The sequence below is a fragment of the Aegilops tauschii genome, chromosome 7 (genome assembly GCF_002575655.3).
Source record: "Aegilops tauschii subsp. strangulata cultivar AL8/78 chromosome 7, Aet v6.0, whole genome shotgun sequence".
NCBI lineage: Eukaryota > Viridiplantae > Streptophyta > Magnoliopsida > Poales > Poaceae > Aegilops > Aegilops tauschii.
Window position 1 is genome coordinate 114679898 of NC_053041.3, and position 15087 is coordinate 114694984.

Sequence of the window (15087 nt, forward strand, 5' to 3'; positions counted from 1 at the left end):
ATTTTAATTAAAAAATGAATTAATCGCATTAGCCTGACATCAGCAGTCAACCCAACCAGTCCAGGTCAAACCTGACGGTTGGGTCCCACCTCTCACGGCAAATTTGACAATTTTGACCTCGGGACGAAATCAATTCACAGAATGAACTGCCCGTGAAACTATTTCACTCCCCTGACCTTTTTGTGCAGCGCCCGCCACGCGGGCGCCACACCCAACGGTGCGGCGCCTAGCTCAGGGGCGTTGCACTCCAGTCCACCGTGGCAGCCCTGGGCCCCGGACCCAGCAGTGCAGCGCCTACGAGGTAGGCGCCACACATGTAAGCCGGCGTATGCTGAGGAGATTCTGGAAGAACCCAAATTTTTTGATGAGGTAGCCCAGCACCAGTACAACGCATTAGTCAGGAAAGGCAACTCAGTGATCCCTTCAGCTCCAATGATGAACTTTGTGGTTAGCCCTTTTTGCTTTTCCATTCGCACTATTCACATCTTTGCTTGCCTAACACTTTGATACCGTTTCTGTTCATAGCGTGCCCAGATCAAGAAAGCAGCTGATGAGACCGAGACTATTCTAGAAACAACCCTGACTGGCAAAAGCGATGGGGAAGGTGCACTTCGAGCATTCATTAAGGTTCACATCTCCTTCAAACTAGCACTTAACATTTGTTGCTACGTTCCATGTCTCATTCACTTGTACATGTTGTAGCGCCAGGGCCAAAAGTTAAGGCGGCTATCAAACCTTTTCGGTTGTCGTGACCCCGAGTATGTATCACCAGAACGGTCTAGGTCGGCGACACCATCAGATCCCGCTTCGGGGCAGGGCCATGGTGAACCTTTCGAGGATGAGGATGTGGGTGTGGTCACCCAAGAGGTATGGCATGACGATATATATCCATTTGTTGATGCATTGCTAACTATATCCTCACACACGGTCTTTCCATATCTTCTGTTGATGCATAGGTTGCTGATGATATGACCGTGGGGACGTACCAGGCTCGGTCTGCATACGAGTTGAAGCCTAGGAAGGGAATCAGCAAATACACACCTGAAGACTTCACCCAAAGAGGCCAAAGAGGCAAAACGACGGTCGGCACCTCGCGGATGGCGGCTTTGGATGACTATTCGGATGACTATGTAGATGACGTGGAGGAACCGGAGCCGGAGCCGGAGCGGGTTCCTCTTCCTAGGAAGGTGAAGAAGATAAGCGTCAAGAGGGGGGAGGAGCCAGCAAGCGCGGAAAGCACTAGTCATCGTCCTTTATTTATAATGTTGAACTTAGAGTGGAATTTGTTATGTCGTTGAACTTGGAGTGGTGGTAGCTATTAGTAATGTGGAATTTGTTATGTCGTTGAACTTGGAGTGGTGGTAGCTATTAGTAATGTGGAATTTGTTATGTCGTTGAACTTGGAGTGGTCGTAGCTATTAGTAATGTGGAATTTGTTATGTCGTTGAACTTGGAGTGGTGGTAGCTCTATGTTAAACTTGAACTTATTTTGATGGTCCTCTCTAAGAAATGATGTCTTTGGTGAACCCTTATTATACGAAATGTTGAACTGTGGCTGAAAATGACCCAGTATGAATGACAAAAAAACACTAAGTGTTTGTGCAGCGCCTAGCTCGGAGGCGCCACACTGTGGCGCCTCCGAGCTAGGCGCTGCACAAACACTTAGCGAAATTTTTGCCCCAAACTAGAGGCCTACCTTCTATTGCTCTCTGGATAGCTACAGACTTGTGCAGCGCCTAGCTCCGAGGCGCCACACTCTACAGTGCAGCGCCTTGCCGCTAGGCGTTGCACTGTATAGTGTGGCGCCTCCGAGCTAGGCGCTGCACAAACACTTAGCGAAAGTTTTGCCCCAAACTGGAGGCCTACCTTCTGTTGCTCTCTGGATAGCTACAGACTTGTGCAGCGCCTAGCTCCGAGGCGCCACACTCTACAGTGCAGCGCCTTGCTGCTAGGCGTTGCACTGTATAGTGTGGTGCCTCCGAGCTAGGCGTTGCACAAACACTTAGCGAAATTTTTGCCCCAAACTGGAGGCCTACCTTCTGTTGCTCTCTGGATAGCTACAGACTTGTGCAGCGCCTAGCTCGGAGGCGCCACAATCTACAGTGCAGCGCCTTGACGCTAGGCGTTGCACTGTATAGTATAGCGCCTCCGAGCTAGGCGCTGCACAAACACTTAGCGAAATTTTTGCCCCAAACTGGAGGCCTACCTTCTGTTGCTCTCTGGATAGCTACAGACCCGTGCAGCGCCTAGCCTGGAGGCGCCACACTATACAGTGCAAGTAATTTATATGAGTCATTGATCTTCCTTTCATGGGCCCTGTATATTCTTGATACCATTCCTAAAATACAGAACTCTAAAAATGATTTAAGCACAATAACTACACCAAGTACTATTTTAACGCAAGGCTTTGCCACATCGGGTCTTTTAACTGAAATGCATCAATCCACGATACTAGTACCTGCTCTACAATCTCAGTGGTTAATGATGCATGTCAGTATGATGTTATTAAGCTATGCAACTCTTTTGTGCGGATCCTTATTATCTGCCGCTATTCTAATCATTAGACTTCGAAATAATTTCCATTTCTTTTCTAAAAAGAAAAAAAATGTTTTAAATAAAACATTTTTCTTTAGTGATATTAAATATTTTTATGCAAAAAGAAGTGCTTTAAAAAGAACCTCTGTCCCTTCATTTCCAAATTATTACAAATATCAATTAACGGAGCGTTTGGATTCTTGGAGTTATCGTGTCATTAGCCTAGGATTTACCCTTTTAACCGTAGGTATTCTTTGTGGAGCAGTATGGGCTAATAGCTAGGCGTTGCACTGTATGGTGTGGCGCCTCTAGGCTAGGCGTTGCACAGGTCTGTAGCTATCCAGAGAGCAGCAGAAGGTAGGCCTCCAGTCTGGGGCAAAAATTTCGCTAAGTGTTTGTGCAGCGCCTAGCTCGGAGGCGCCACACTATACAGTGCAACGCCTGGCGGCAAGGCGCTGCACTGTAGAGTGTGGCGCCTCCAGGCTAGGCGCCACACATCTCTGTAACTTGCCATACCTTTTGTTGCTCTCTTGATAGCTACAGACATGTGCAGCGCCTAGCCGGAAGGCGCCACACTCTACAGTGCAAGGCCCAACGTCTAGGCGCTGCACTGTACAGTGTGGCGCCTCCTGCCTAGGCGCCACACATCTCTGTAACTTGCCATACCTTCTGTTGCTCTCTGGATAGCTACAGACCTGTGCAGCGCCTAGCTTGGAGGCGCCACACTGTAGATTGCAGCGCCCAGATGCTAGGCGTTGCACTTGGACTTAGTGAATTTTTTAGCATATGCAAACATAGTAAGTAGATGTGAACTAGGATTGATATGTAGCAAGCAAACAACTGTGAAAAGAACATATGCATGAAGTACTTCACGACACATAGTAGTTCATAACACATAGTGCTTCACGACACATAGTAGTTCTTACAACCAAATCAAGGAGGAGACATAGTAATTCACGACACGTAGTAGTTCTTACAACCAAATCGAGGAGGAGACATAGTAGTTCACGGCACATAGTAGTTCACAACCAAATCGAAGAGGATGACATAGCTCTATTGCGTAGAGCAAGGCCCCTTTCCCTTCTTCTTCTTCCTTTCTTCTTCCTCTTCCTCCTCCCTTTTTCTTATGAGGTGAGCCTCCTTAACCACCCTCTCCATGAATATCTGATTGTCCCTCTCTTCTTTTTCAGCTGCAATTGCCCAAAGCTTCATGGTTCTTTCTTCAAAATCCTGTTGACGCTTCTTCTGTGCCTCCTCACATTTCCTCACCAACGCTTGCTCCCTAGCGCGCATCGCATTTGCCTCTCTCCGTTTTCGCTTCCTCTCCTTCTCAAGCTCCTCTTCCTTCTTCTTCTTTAGCTTGGCTCCATCCTCCTCTCTAAGCTTCTTCGCAGCCTTCTCCCACCATCCCGCCATCTCATCTTCGCCATCCTCCTTCATCGTTGGTTTATTGGGTTGGGAAGCCGCCATACCTACAATAAGTGAAACATAATGGTTAGTAAGGACAATAAGAACAAATGGAAGCACATATGAAAAATAAGAACATATGGAAAAACAAGAACATATGATAAACAAGAACATATGATACATTATAGTTAGTGAGGAACATACGGAAACGGTCCATCTAGGTATCCAAACATTCCTCTATAACGAACTTGCCCTTGTCCATCACCACGGCCAAGTCCACCACCAAGGCCAAGACCATCACCAAGGCCGAGACCATCACCACGGCCATTACCACCATGACGAGCTCTACCACCACCACGGCCTAGACCACCACCACGAGCTCTACCACCACCACGGCCTCTTGTAAGTCCAAGTTGCCGACCACTTTGTTGCCTAGATCCTCTTTGGCTAACACTTGGTTGGCTTGGCACTTGTTGGCTACCACTTGGTTGCCTTGGCACTTGTTGGCTACCACTAGGTTGGCTACCACTTGGTTGGCTTGGCACTTGTTGGCTACCACTAGGTTGGCTACCACTTGGTTGGCTCCCTTGTGTAGCTCCTTGTTGGCTTGTGCTTGCATCATTTTTCTTGGACCTTTTCCTTGGTTTCGTACATTTTCTTTTGTTGTGGCCATGACCTTTGCACTCCCCACAACGGGAGCTCTCACGAGGCTCTTGGAATTGGTCGTTGCCCGCTTCGCGGCAGCCACCATGGCCCCATCCGTCCATGTCGCCTCTAAGACGCTTTGCTTACGTCTACCCCGTTTAACAACCTTCAACTCCGGATCCGGCCATAGTTGAACTCCATGATACTCCGGCCATTGTGATTGGTCAAAGTATGGGCAAAGCGGGGAGCCCATGTTTTCTTGACCGTCATGATTGAGAACTCCGACTCCCTCATGGTGCGTGGGTGATTGATGTCCACATTCCTAACGCGACCGGCGGTATACAAGTGTGAGCATGGGAGATGAAGCAGCAATGGCCTCCCGCAAGTGCAATCACATTGTGTTAACGACACCTTGAAAGCCCGACCTCCATGTTGCCGGCCATCGTTTGTGATTCCTCCTGGCTCTTTCACTTCGTACTTCCACTCTTCGTTGTCATATAATATAGCTTCTTGTGAGTCCGCCTTCCGTGATTGAAATACCAACCATTCATCAACTTTGGGTGGGAACTTGTACTTGTACTTCCGTGGGTTCTCACCCGCTATCTGTGCATCGGTTTCCATCGAGTACTTTACAAAGTACGCATTCATCTTGTCAAATGTGTATTGAACTATTGCCGTCACGGGTAATACACGTGCACCTTTGAGCACCCTATTGAAGCATTCGGCCATATTGCTTGTCATTTGACCGTATTTCCGGCCATCTTCATCAAAAGCACGTGCCCACTTGTTCCGGTATTGAATGTGCCTATTGAGAAAGTCTTGACCCTCGGGATCAAGTTTTTTGTGTGCGAGCAATTTGTTGTACAAAGTGGCGAAGCGCTTATCGGAGAAAGCGAGACAACAATCTTGAAGATCATCGGCCAACTCCTTAAGGCCACATGCCCTATAGAAGTTCGAACAAAAGTGCCTCATGCACCAACGATGGTGCAACAGAGCATGCCCGGGAATGTCATTCTCCCCCGCGTTAAGAATTCCTGGATGCCGATCCGATATGACACAAATTTCCCTTTGAGCGGGTAACACCTTCGTCCTCAAAAGATGCAGAAACCACTCCCAGTTGTCATTGTTTTCCACCTCAACCAAAGCAAATGCCAATGGCAACACCCGGTTATTGGCATCACTTGCTATCGCAACCAACAAGGTGCCCTTGTATTGTCCAGTCAAGAACGTGCCATCAATTGCGATGACCGGCCTACAATGTTTGAAAGCCCTCACACATTGCTCGAACGCCCAAAAAGCACGGCCAAATACTCTGACTTTCCTTCCTTCATGAACCGTTGTTTGGTGCCCATGAGGCTCGACCACATGAACCATGCCCGGGTTTGTCGCGGCCATGGCTAACAACAACCTAGGGATTCGGTTGTATGCTTCCTCCCATGTACCATACAACATCTTAAATGCGGCTTGCTTCGCCTTCCATGCCTTGCTGTATTTCACCTTGTAATGAAAGATGGCTTTCACAAGATCAATGACATGTTGGACGCTCATTGTTGGAAGTGTGGATATTGAGTTGGAGAGCCTGTAAGCGATGAACTCGGACGTGAGTTGTTTGTGGTCTTGGGACACAATCTTGCCATCCACCCTTTTGCCTTGGCACAAGTGAGTTGGCACACAACTCACTACATGCCAAGTTGGACCTCCTTTCCATGGTCTTGAACGCACAATCCACGGACATATTTCATCTTCACATGCACATGCAACCGTGTAGCGCACATTGACGTCCGAGTTCACCACCTTGTGTGGACGATAATGCGTAACCGAGTAGTTATCGAGCCACATCTTCAATTCCAACAAGGTGTCGAACTTAGAACCTTTAGCAATCCGGTTCTTGTCGTCTACCAAATCACGGTGAGAGCTTGGCCTAACCCCAAGAGGTACACATTGGCCACCATCTACCACGGCTTCATCCGCGAGACTAACATCCTTGAACAATGTAGTCCGATGATCCCGACCAAATACCTTCTCGAAAGCTTCGGCCTCCTTCACCGTGAACCCCTCCGCATCAACTTGTTCATCGGGACCATCGTCATCCGAGTCCGATGCATATGCACGGGAAAAAGGGATGGAATGGTCCATTATCTCTTGCAAATGATATTTGTCGAGATCACCCACATTGTTGTCATGGAGATCAACTTCATTGTCATCGTCCGCATACTCATCATTGTCCTCTTGCAAAGCTTCATCTTGGTTGTTTGTAAACGGGCTCAATGTTGGCCTCACTTCTTGGGTCAAAAGAGGTTCAACAATTTCATCTCGCTTCAAGGGTGGGGGGCTACTAGCAACCAAAGGAGAGGGGTTCCGGTTCAAGTCCAAATGCAAACTTGAATCAACCTTCTTCATTGCAAATAACTCAAGAGCCTTGTCTAGTGATTCGGCCACCGTCTCCTTGTATGCAACCCAACGTTGCTCCGAGTTGACACGCATTGTCTTCCAACGGATGTGCATTCCAAAACCAACATTATGCCTTCCCTCCAACTCAATGATATCACTAGGGTCCATCCAATTCAAATCTTTCCTAACTTGTTGCAAGAGCTCCGCATAGCTAGGACTACTATCAAACACCATGTCAAGCTCATCCGGGTCCAGTTCTATATTGCCTTTCAAAAAGGCGTCTTTGTCCCCATGATGAACAAACACACATGTTCTTCCCATCCCTATAAGCATTCAAAGAACACAAGGTAACATTGCTTCCATGAGACTAATCCAAGGATAAACACGGAATACAAACCCTAATATATATATCAAACAACAACCCTAACCCTAACCTTAACCCTAACCCTAACCATAACCATAACCATAACCCCAGCCCTAAATCTAACTCTAGCACCAACATAAGAACACCCATAAGAATAACCCTAGCATACTAACAAAGCCTAATCATAGAAATTGGCAAACAAACATCTCACATCTCCATGCAAATCTCTAGATCCAAACAAAACTAGGGTTTCCCCAAACTAGCAACAAATGAGCAATGGGAGAACTTTACTTGGATCAAAACAAGGGGATCGGAGAATATTACCTTGAGGGAGGGTTTGACTTTGAAATCCACGGACAAATTCTTCAAATTTGCAAGATTTGGGAGAGGATTTGAGAGGGCGAGAGAGTGGGAGAGGGGCCAAAGCTCGGGGAGAGAGTGGGAGAGTGTGTGGTGTGGGGGGGTGGGGGAGGGGGCCAGCAAAGTGGCTGGATAAGTCACAGTGCAGCGCTGCACATTACATGTGTGGCGCCCAGCGTCTAGGCACTGCAGATTCCATGTGTGGCGCCTAGCTCGGAGGCGCTGCACTGCTGGGTGCGGGCCCAGGGGCTGCCACTGTGGACAGGTGTGCAACGCCGCCGCGCTAGGCGCTGCACAGTACGGTGTGGCGCCGGCGTGGCGAGCGCTACACAAAAAGGTCAGGGGAGTGAAATAGTTTCGCACCCAGTTCATTCTGTGAAATGATTTCGTCCCGAGGTCAAAATTGTCAAATTTTCCACCTCTCATACACACTGGACTACTCGGAGTTCAATCTAATCTAATTAAGCCACTAGGCCCACTAGTCAGTCACTAATTAGCAATGTTGGGGATATCGCTTATCGGGAACTTATCGGTCGACCTATGATAAGGGGTAAATCGGCCAGTTTATCGGCATATCGGCCGATTTATCGCCATATCGCCTGATTTGTCGGCTGATTTATCTTATCGGTCAGACCATGGCAAGCGATAAATTGGCCGATTTATCAGAATATCAGAAGATATCTTGAACATTGCTAATTAGTATATATTAATTAATTTAACTAATTTAATTAGTTTATAGGGTGGGGGCCACCGGTTAGCTGCTGGGACCGGCCCAGTCAGCAAGTTGACCATGGTCAACTGGGCCAGCCCGGCCCCTAGGGCCACCAGGCAGTGACCCAGATGGGCCCCAGCGGCAGGCCACGTCGGCGAGCGGCGGAGGTTCACCGCCGGTGACCAAAAACGCGGCGGAGGCGCGTGGACCTCGACGGAATCACGCCACGGTGCATGGAAGGGGTCGCGGGTGGGTACTTTCGAACGCCCGCGCCATGGCGCATTGAACGGAGGCGGTGGCTTGGCCGGAAGAGGACCGCAGCATCGCCGGCGATGAGCGGGGCGGATGCCGGGGCTCGGGCGAGCTCGAAGGCGTGGCTGCAGGGCACGGTTCGTCGCAGGGCTGGGTGCGTTCGAACGCACGCGATAGCGCGCATCGAGTGGCGGTAGTCGCAGGCACGGGGGTGGCCAGAGTTGAGTGGTGCGTCGAGGTCCGGAGACGGCCGGAAATCGAAGCTCGACGGGGCGGAGCTAGGGGCAGCGAGGGGATGCACTGGAGAGTCACTAGTAGAAAAAGGGTCATCTGTCCCGGTTGGTAAGGGCCTTTTGTCCCGGTTGTTGAACCGGGACTAAAGGGTCGTTACTAATGCCCTAGCCCTTTAGTCCCGGTTCTTACACGAACCAGGACAGATGGGCCTCCACGTGGCCGGTGCGGCGAGCCCAGGCAGGAGGGCCTTTGGTCCCTGTTGGTGGCACTAACCGGGACCAATAGGCATCCACGCGTCAGCATTTCAGGGGCTAGGGTTTTTGTTTTTGTTTTTGAAGGGGGGGGGGGGTTGGGGGTTTTGGGGGGTTAATTTAGGTGTTTCATATATTGTGTTAGCTAGCTAATTAATAGAGAGAAGTGTCCTCTCTTATCTCCGTGCTTGGTCGACGCTACGTACTATATACGTATAGAGAGGACTAGACATGCTAGCTAGTAAGCAAATGAAGGAAACAGAAGATCATCATAAACATATATATGCATATAGAGAGAAGTGATATCGACCACCTCTCCTTCTCCGAGAGATTGGTCGAACAACAAGTTCTCGTATATCTATCCGACACTACCGGCTACATATATACAATAATTATCTCTTACAATATAATCTCCTAATTATATATGAACACAGGGTCCACATAGTATTCTCCGTTTTCAGCGATCACGTGGTCAAGGAAGAATGCCGCCAATTCCTCTTGAATTGCTCGCATACGATCTGGTGCTAGGAGTTCATCCCGCATCCGAAAGATCTAATTTGAAGAAGGGGTCAATACATATATATATGAATAAATGAAACTCAACACAAATGATGGTAATAAAATAAAATTGTGAATATTATTGCTTACGCACTTCATATTGTTCGTCAGAGTAGCCCCGCTCACAGGTCATGTAGCGTATGGACTCGCAAACGTAGTATCGACAGAAATCATTCCCTTATTCCTGCCACAACCACTTTACAAGAAATAGAGGTCAATCAAACTGATAAGCAAGCATGCTAAATGGTATTGATGAAACTAGTGCTTGAATCACTAGGAGATGCGCGGAACATGCTACTATAGTACTTACTTTCGGGTGTCTAAATTGCAGCTTCTTCGGCAGTCCCGGAGCTTTTTTGGTGAATTTTCTCCAAACTCTGCCAGACAAAGAAAAAAATTACTTGATATCAGGAAATGAACAAAGTTGCTGATATGGTGGATAATGATCGATTTAACTTACTTCTCGAGCATTTGAGTCATGTCCGCATAGTCCTGGGGATCTTTTCGTCTCGAGTCTAAGATGGTTACTAGTCCCTGCTCAAGCTTAATCTCTAGGAGAATATAGTGGAAGCTGCGCACGCATGCATAAGTCATCAATTACATTACTATAACCTGGACTAATAAGGGAAACCGAATATGCACAAGACAGTAACACTCACTTGAAGTTGTAAAGAAAGAGTATTATATCTTTGTTTTCATTTATTACCAACGATCGTAGCAAGTTGGCCTCGGTATTTTCGTCATGATATTTAACCTCAGTTGCATCTATGGGATTTGTGTTAATGAATCCAATATCACCGATTTGTCTTTTCTTCAATTCGGCGATCTTTAATCTGCACAATATAGTGAGGATAATTATAAATACATGCAATGAAAGAGCTGACCTATATAGAGAGACTTAATGACAGTAGCAAGTGATCCTTGATTTATCGAGGGCCTTTTGATTGAAAAACTGGAAGAACTCCTCAAATGGAACATTCAACATTTCAATTCCAACGAGGTGATGCTCCTCTTTAACTCTCAGCGTCAAAGTATTCCTCCCCCCAGACTCTCTGCAGGTTTTCATGTACCAATCATGTAATCTTCGCATCATCGTTGTTAGAGATCTTTCATCTTTGACGAGAGGCTTCCCGTAATGGTATTTGTGTTCGTCCACCTCCAAGAAATCATAATGTACATCGTCAGGCAGGTAATCTCCAAGATTGCTATAACCGGGCACCATTCTCGGATCATTAGCGACGATGTCGCTAGACACCTTGAGCGGGGGGCACGATTGGTTCGCTTGTTCGCCGAGCTGGGAATTTTTTTCCCAGCTCGTCGTTCTTTTAACCTTTGATCACTGACAGTACTTCCCGACCGCTCCGCTTCGACAAATGTCTTTGCAATAATGCACTCATAGTTGCCTTTCGGCGGAGACTTTGGTGGTTTTGTCAGGGCAGCCAGAGTGCGCTTCGCTTTCACCGGATCTACCTTGTCCTCCGGAGGTGGATGTTTCTTTGCTTTCACCCCTTCAAAGAAGTTCGTCACTTCGGCTCGCACGATCTTCGTGGTTTCCTCCTCGGTCCTCTCGTATGGTAACTTCTCTGGAGTCTTCAGAGAAAGACCGAATCTGTGGCTGTACTGCTAGACGCCGGCAGAGCAGACGGAGCAGCTGTGGCTGTCTTCTTTCCTTGCTTACGAGGCGGAGGAGAAGGACTACGATGCGCCGGAGCAGCCGGAGCGGCGGCGGGTCTCTTCCGCCCTTGCCGACGAGGCGGAGAAGGAGGAGGCTGGCTGCTCGGGCGCGCCGGCGCAGGCGGAGAAGGAGGCGGAGTGCCACCACGCGCCGGAGAAGGAGGCTGAGTGCCCTGATCACTCGCCGGAGGAGGAGGCCGAGGAGGAGGCGGAGTGCCGCCACGCGCCGAAGAAGGAGGCTGAGTGCCCTGATCACTCGCCGGAGGAGGAGGCGGAGTGCCCTTACTCGCCGGAGGAGGAGGAGGAGGCGGAGGCGTCCAGTTCGGAAGGTTGATGAGCTCCTTCCGCCATAGGCATGGAGTCTTCAGAGCAGAACCCATCCGAGTCTCCCCTTCACCGGTAGGGTGGTCAAGCTGGAGGTCCTCAAATCCCTCCATTATTTCGTCCACCGTCACCCTAGCATATCCTTCTGGAATCGGACGACAGTGAAAAGTTGCGCCGGGTTCAGGAGGTCGAATAGAGCCGACAGCCGCCTTGACTTTGAAGTTCTGCCATTGCGTCATAAGGTGGCAATGTTGAGACTCCGTGATAGCATCCACGGGGTAGCTAGCAGGAGCCGTCAAGACATGCTCGGGCTGAAGCAGCTCGGTGGAAGCCACGTTGCTTCTCTGCTGAGATGGCGGGGTAGCTTCAGGGGTAGTTTCGGCAGGTCGCTTGCTGCGAGCTACGTCTCGTTCCTCTAGCGCTTGAACCCTTTCGTGCAGCTTCTGAATTTGGGTCAGCTCCACTTTTTTCCTCCTCTCCTGGCATTTGTAACCGCCTGCGTCCGAAAAACCAGCCTTCCATGGAACGGAGCCTCGTGTGCCTCGTGCCCGTCCAGGGTGCTCAGGATTCCCGAGGGCCATTGTGAGCTCGTCGTTCTCTCTGTCTGGAACGAACGTCCCCTGCTGCGCTGCATCGATATAGTGCTGAAGCCTCTTGACTGGTATTCTCATTTGCTTGTCCGTCCAAACGCACTTCCCTGATACAGGGTCCAAGGTTCCGCCAGCCCCGAAGAACCAAGTCCGGCAACGGTCTGGCCACTTCATTGTCTCTGGTTCGATCCCTTTATCAAGCAGATCATTCTCAGCCTTGGCCCACTTAGGCCGGGCTTTGAGGAAGCCACCTGACCCTGTGCGATGGTGAAGCTTCTTCTTCGCAGCATTTTTCTTGTTTGTCGCTGATAACTTCTTACTCTTTTCTGATGTCTTGTGGGCCACAAATGCGGGCCAGTGATCTCTGATCTTCTCATATTTGCCGATGAATTCTGGTGTCTCTTCTTTGTCGACAAACGTTTTCAGCTCATTCTTCCACCTCCTGAATAGGTCTGCCATCTTCTTAAGAGCATGAGACTTGATTAATTGCTCTTTAACTGGCTTCTCCGGATCCTCCTCTGGCGGTAGGGTGAAATTTGCCTTCGGCTCAGTCCAAAGATCATCTTTCTGCATATCATTGACATAAGACACCTCAGGGTCTTCCTTCTTAGGCTTATACCATTGGTGGATGCTGATCGGGATCTTGTCCCTAACAAGAACCCCGCACCGAGCAGCAAATGCTTCCTTTGTCCGGATGGGTTCAATCGGTTGGCCGTCGCGCGCGATTGCTGTGATCTCAAACCTTTCATCCGAGCGCAACTTTCTCTTCGGGCCTCGTCTCTTTACCAAAGTTGTGCTCGATCCGGAGGGCTAGAAAAAAGAAGAAAGATGAGAGTTAATTAATATGTGTACATACCAAAACAATGAATGCATCAATTAGCTAGTCAGCACATGCTTAACTAATATATTTACCTGGCCGGACTCTGTTCGGTCACCGGAGCCGTCACCACGGGCTCCTTCTTGCACCAGCATTGGGTCATCGGAGCCATCATAATCATGTCTTTCCTCCTCCACTCTTCGATCACCGTAGCCTGCTTCTTCACCCTGTTCTTCCAGACCATCATTGTCGTTAAGATACGACAAGACATCACCTCCGGCTAAGATTATGTCCCCCAACACCTCTTCTGCTTCCTCGTCTCGTCCGTGCTCCATTGTTTCTACAAATATTACAACACGGCAATTATTACACAAACATGACAGCAGGTGGATATATTAGTGCAAACGTAGACCTAGCTTATTCCGGGTTTGGGGTGGCCTCGGCAACGCTTCAAGGGTAGGGGCGCGGCGGGAGGGGGTAGGAGACGGACATCGTTTTTTTCTAGGGTTTGGGTGTCCTCGAGAGTTTTGGTCGAGCGAGAGGGCCGGGGGTGCTCCCGAGGTATAAGTTATCACGGTCGAAGTTATCCGGGAGGGGGTTATATCGACAACGACGACATACATACATAGGAAAATTATGTTATCGGGGAGGGGGTAGGTCGAACCCCCCCCTCGTGTTGAAGTTATCGGGACACGGGGTATATCGACAACGACATATCCGATAAAAAACTAAGAAGACGAAGAAGAAATAAAAAGAGGAGAAGAAGATATTAATAGAGGAGAAGATTGAAGAAAAAAAAAGAAAAAAAAGAGGAGAAGAAGAAAGGAATGGAGGAGAAGAAGAGAAAATAGATATTCTATTTTCTCTTCTTCTCCTCTTCTTTTTCTTCTTCTTATTTTCCTTTTTCCTCTCCTTCTTTTTCTTCTTCTTCATTATCTTCCTAGCTAGATATATAATACTTTTCTAAAAATGTAACTTTTGCATATATAAAACTTTTTCTTCTTCTTCTTCCTTCTTCCTTCTCTTCCTTTTTCTCCTAAATATATAAAACTTTTCTAAAAATGAAACTAACCTAAAATGTACTAAATCAGAGAACATATATAGATAAAACTAACCTAAAATGTACCCAAATGTACTAAAAATCTAACTTTTATATGCACAGAGAACATACATACATATATACATTTTTATAAAAATGCAAAAAAACAAATCATCATATATATGAACAAAAAATCTAAAAAAAGGACATATAATCAGAGGAGAGGACAGGGGGGCGGCGCCGGCCTGACCAAGGAGAGGTGCGGCGTGGTCGGGGCAGAGGCACGGCGCCGACGTCGGTGTAGAGGGCGGCGACGACGGCGTGGTCGGGGCCGGGGCGACGGCGGCGTGGTCGGGGTAGGTGCGCTGGCGTCGACGGGGCAGAGGGCGGCGACAACATCAACGGGGCGGGTCGGGGGCGCGGAAGAGGCACGGCGAGGGCGCGCGGCGTGGTCGGGGGGCAGGGGCGATGGCGGCGTGGTCGGGGCAGGGGTGATGGCGTCGACGGGGAAGAGGGCGGCGACGGCGTAGACGGGGCGGGTCGGGGGCGCGGCAGAGGCACGGCGAGGGCGCGCGGCGTGGTCGGGGGGCAGGGGCGACAGCGGCGTGGTCGGGGGCGCGGCAGAGGCACGACGAGCTCGGGCAGCCTGACGTCATCGTCGGAGGGATCGAAGAACTGATGAAATTTTCACAAATGCTGGCTTATATAGCAAACCCATTGGTACCCGTTGATGGCCCAAACTGGTACCAATGCCACCCTTTAGTCCCGGTTGGTGTCACCAACCGGGACCAAAGGCCTCTTTTCAGCAGCCCAAAGGGCGGGAAGCGGCGGCCTTTGGTCCCGGTTGGTGGCACCAACCGGGACTAAAGGGGGGGCATTGGTACCGGTTAGTGCCACGAACCGGTACCAATGCACCCTTTTAGTATCGGTTGGT